The sequence below is a fragment of the Octopus bimaculoides genome, chromosome 2 (genome assembly GCF_001194135.2).
Source record: "Octopus bimaculoides isolate UCB-OBI-ISO-001 chromosome 2, ASM119413v2, whole genome shotgun sequence".
In the NCBI taxonomy this organism is placed as follows: Eukaryota; Metazoa; Mollusca; class Cephalopoda; order Octopoda; family Octopodidae; genus Octopus; species Octopus bimaculoides.
Genome location: NC_068982.1, coordinates 107,343,479 through 107,348,667, shown reverse-complemented (window position 1 = coordinate 107,348,667; position 5,189 = coordinate 107,343,479). Strand labels below are relative to the sequence as shown.

Genomic DNA, 5,189 nt, shown 5'->3' with positions numbered 1-5,189 from the left:
TCTGTAAGAAACTGATAACAAACAGGTGATCAGGAGTAATCACATTTTATTAACTCTATTTTTTTCTCTCCACTAAACAGTTCAGAAATGTAATTACAAGTGTTGTTGTTATCTTCACTGAAAATATGATATTCTATAATGCTCCACTACATTTACAGAGTGATTATCTCACCACTAGTTAGGCAAGTATGGTGACATAATATGCTTCACTGATAAGGTTTATAGGACCAAAACATGTCCGCAGTTGTCTCCCATACCAGAATAATGTAAATAATATTTGCCATTGACTGCAATATTTTCCTCACCATCTAATTATTTCTTATTAGCTTTTTAATCCTCACTACATTAAATAAATTAACACTGGCTTAATTATGAGATAAAGATAGTTGGACAGATTTATGGCTACAAGCCAATCATTTCTTAATTCTGAAAATGAATCCTTAAATAATAAACACTATCATTTGGATAGATTCTGTTTAGATTTCTTTAGAAGTTCATTGTTCTATATGTTTGGCTTCAAGTATGATTGCTTCAACAACTCCTAAAATACATGTCATTGATGTATCATGCCACATCAGCTCTGATCAAGTAGTTCTAAGACAAAAGTTGTTCCAGCCATGACCATTTTGTGATTTTTTTTTACCAATAAAGAGCATCTATAACATTATCCTTTCTTTTAAAATTGCAGGGTATTACTTGAGGGAGATTTGGCTGCTATTTCTAATAGTTGGGTGACTACATAGGGACAAGTCTTTTGACAGATGGAGAAATTTTGTATTTAGACTACAAGTTTGACATTTCAATTTTCAGTCACCTTATTTGGAGAATTTTCCTGACGCATAGATCCATCAGTATGAAATTTCTGAATATATTGTCTCTTATGGTGCAGGTGTGGTTGCATGGTAAAAAGCTTGATTCCCAACTACATAGTTCCAGGTTCAGTCCCACTGCATGGCACTTTGGGCAAGTGCCTTCTACTATAGGCTTGGGCTGATCAAAGCCTTGTGAGTGGATTTGGTAGACAGAAACTGAAAGAAGCCTGTAGTATATATATATTATCCGAAGTGTACAGTGTTCTATATCTATCATGGCTGATCTTATCGATTGGTTTCACACTAGGAGTATAACAGAGTGTTAGGTAACAATCTGATTATATAACCCTATTCTCATCAGAGGTAGCCATATGAAGGTATGTGGCCTGGTAGTTAGGGTGTTGCACACACGATTGCTAGATCATGGGTTCGATTCCCACACCTGGTTGTGCATTGTGTCCTTGAGCAAAACACTTCATTTCACATTGGTCCAGTCCCCTTTTGATCAGGGAGAAGTGTTGGCCTGCTCATCTAGCCAGCGAGTTGGCACCATTTGATGGCAAAAGCAATGCAAAACGCATTGTGACCAGTGATGTGTAACAACACCTGATAGTCTAGTCGGTCACGTGATCACTATATATATGTGTGTATGTATATATATGTGTATATATATATATATATATATATATATATATATATATATATATACATGCATACATATATGGGGTGTTGGCTATTTTTGTTTTAATTTTGGATTTAGAATTTTTATAAAGTATTCTTCTTTTGCCTTTCGTAGTTGTACATTTTTATTGTTTATTTTGTAAAATGGGAATATTTTAAATTTGCCATTTGTACAAATATCAAGATGTTCACTGCATGGGACATTCATAAAAGATGAATCCCTAATTTGTTGTTTATGCACATTTACACAGCTGGTGAGTTTCCTTTCTGTCTCTCCAATGTAGTTTCCATTGCATTGTGGGCATGTGATGCAGTAGATGAGATGTTTTGTTTTGCAATTCATGTCTGCATGCACTTTTAATTCCTTCCCATTCTTGAGTCTTTTGGTTGTCCCTTGCTCAATAAATTCACATGTCTTACAACGGGGGGTCTCCACAGTTGGTTACTTTCTTTTCCAAATGTGAATCTCGCCTTTGTTAGGAGTCTCTTGAGGTTTGGTGGTTGTCTTCGACTGTTGATAATTTGTAATTTTTTAATTTAAAAAATCACAAAAAATTAATAATTATTACAGACTACAGTATCTAATATGCGAAGGTGCTATTCACAAGAGATTTAGCTGTAACTTCTGGATGGTTGAATGATCACATAAAGGCTACCTATTGACTTGGGTGATCTGTGGTGGTCAGACATGATAAAATCATTGAACTGGAAGGCCTCTTTTAGAGTGTCAATAAAGAATTGCTAAATTATAATGGAGCAGAAAGAGTTCTAATTCATCCAATGCAAGAATGGTCATACATTTGATATTTATGAAAGCTATAAGCAAATAAATCTGTAAAATAAGGAGACAGAATTTCTGACAATGAAATAATTATTTAAAAGAGGATACATGTAGTCCTTGTACAAAAAGTCCTTGTACTGATTTCCTGATATTTCTTTATTTAAACTAGTTAAAATTTAAGACTTACCTCTTCAATTGCATTTTATAGAAGATTGGTAAATGGGGTCAAATGAGTAAGAATAAATTAAAATAAATTATGGATGCAGTTCTGATACAGATTGAATGAAACTTGATTTGCTTATTAATCTCAACAACTTCCCCATGACAGGACTATAATTAGGATCATGGTAATTTGGTGAAAGAGTGACAATACGACAACTTACTCATGATCTATAGCTAAATTAGGGGCTCATTTGTCAATACATCCTACCTTAAGATATTTTTTTATATAGTTTGATCAGTAGGAAGATGTGTACCCATGGCTTTTGCAAGCTCTCCAAGACTAATAACATTGATCTAATTGATGTGTTCTTCCTTGAACAACTGCAGTAAGAAACATGGAGTGAAAGAAAATTTCAGAGGAGTGGTGTTCAGGAGAGGAAGGACTGGAATAATGTTAGTGAGTAGTCTTGATATTTATGGTAAAAGGAAATGATGTGGATTAAGTGAGCTGGGCCTGGGCAGAGGCCACATGTGATAGAGCAGATTTGTGGATCATTAATAAAGAGAAGACTAATATAGATGGTAGCCTAGAAATAGTAGTAGTTACTGAACTTTACCTGGGGGGTCAATGTAATTTCAAATATATGACCCAACGCTTTTTGTACCTAAAAATCAGTAATTTTATGTTCTTACATTTTTTTTCACACTCAAATATGATGCTACTATTCAGTTTAGACTTTGATGTTTATTATTAAATGTCTCACATTATATACCGGTAATTACAGCAGTATTTTCTTCCTACATTGTAAGTTCAAGGGTCATCTTTTTCTTCCATGCCTCTAGAGTTGATAAAATACATATCAATAATATATTAAATTAAATCAATAAAATGCTATACAGATTTATGGCTTTGTGCCAAAGTAACAATTCATTATTGCTACATTGCTATTCAGTAAAAAAAAATGCTATGTTCCATATATTAAATATTGGTGGTTATAATCAATTTTGTATATAAGTGTTGGTATATTCAATATCATGAGTGTGGTTAAACTCAGTATTACTAAGTGTGGATATATTCAATATTATAAAGAACTATGGTAATATATCCAATATTATTAAATTATAAATACATGTAAATATGTGTGGCTGTCTTCATTTGAAGAACAGAAAATGAAACATCAGTCATAACAATCATAACTGAAAGATTCTTATATATTATGTGTGTGTGTGTGTGTGTGCATGTGTGTGTGTGTGTGTGTGTGTGTGTGTAGCGTATGTGTGTGTGTATATATAATTGTGTATTTATTTATGTATTGGATATATATATGTATGTATATATTAGGTTGTCAAGAAAGTTCTTCTGATTTTTAACCTTTCAATTCAGATGCACATATCTCGGCTCAAACAAAACTTTATTAACCAAAATAAACACCATCAGAATCAATACACTTTTGCCAACATGAAACAAGTTTATTTATGCCAGTAGCATAAAAATCCTGCGTTCTGGCGGCGATGAAGTCGTTGAAGGCGTGTTTGGCAATGTCTTGGTTTTTGAAGCATTTCTCATGCAGGAAGTTGTCGAGATGCTTGAAAAAGTGGTAGTCGGTAGGCGAGAGGTCTGGTGAGTATGACGGATGAGGCAGAGTTTTGTAGTCCAATTCGTTCAACTTCTACAGGGTCAGTTGTGCAACGTGTAGCCGAACATTGTCATGGAGAAGAATTTGTCCTTTTCTATTGACCAATGCTGGCTGTTGTTGTCAGAGTTTCTTATGCATTTCATCCATTTGCTGACAGTACTTTTCTGCCATAATGGTTTCGCTTGGATCCAAAAAGCTGTGATGGATGAGACCAACCGCAGACCACCAAACAGTCACCATGACCTTCTTTTGGTGCAACTTTGGCTTCAGGGAGTGCTGTAGAGCTTCATCAGCGTCCAACCACTGAGCTGAACATCGCCGGTTGTCATAAAGAATCCACTTTTCATTGCAAATCACAATGCGGTTGAGAGACGGGTCATTCTTGTTGCGTAAAAGAAGGGAAGACAACACTTCAAAACAGCGCTTTTTTTGGTTGTCGTTCAATTCGTGCAGCACCCATTTCTCAAGTATTTTTGTTTTTCCAATCTCTTTCAAGTGGTTGGAAATTGTTGTATACATTAAGTCCAATTCAGATGCAAGCTCTCGAACAGTTGTGCGTCAATTGGCTTCGACTAAGGCTCTTAGTTGATCATTGTCAACATCCGATGGCTGACTACTACGCTTATCATCTTCAAGACTCTCGTCACCACTACAAAATTTCTTGAACTGCCATTGGGCTGTACATTCATTACTGGTTCCTGGGCCAAGTGCATTGTTGATATCACAAGCTGTTTCGGCAGCTTTTCAGCCTAGCTTGAACTAGAATAAGAAAATTGTGCGAATTTGCTTTTTGTCCATGTTGTATTCAACATTCCAGAAAAAATAGCCTAATTATTCAAAAAGAAGAAGACTAACACGATTAGATAGAGTGAAAAACAGGCTTTAAAATGATATATAAAGTCAAAGTAATTTAACAAAAATTAATTTGAAAATACATCATTTAAAACCAAAATTTAAAATTCCACAAGAACTTTCTTGACAACCTAATATATATATTGTGTGTGTGTGTGTGTGTCTGTGTGTGTGTGTAATTATAAATTTTCTTATATACACACACATATATATATATATACATGTATATGTAGAGAGAGAGAGAGAGAGAGAGAGAGAGAGAGA

At 34.6% G+C, this 5,189-nt stretch overlaps 1 pseudogene; it reads right to left on the bottom strand.

Moving 5' to 3' along the window:
- Positions 1-3,863: 3,863 nt before the first annotated feature.
- On the bottom strand, positions 3,864-4,871 carry LOC128247116 (histone-lysine N-methyltransferase SETMAR-like; annotated as a pseudogene).
- Between the last annotated feature and the right edge of the window lie 318 nt (positions 4,872-5,189).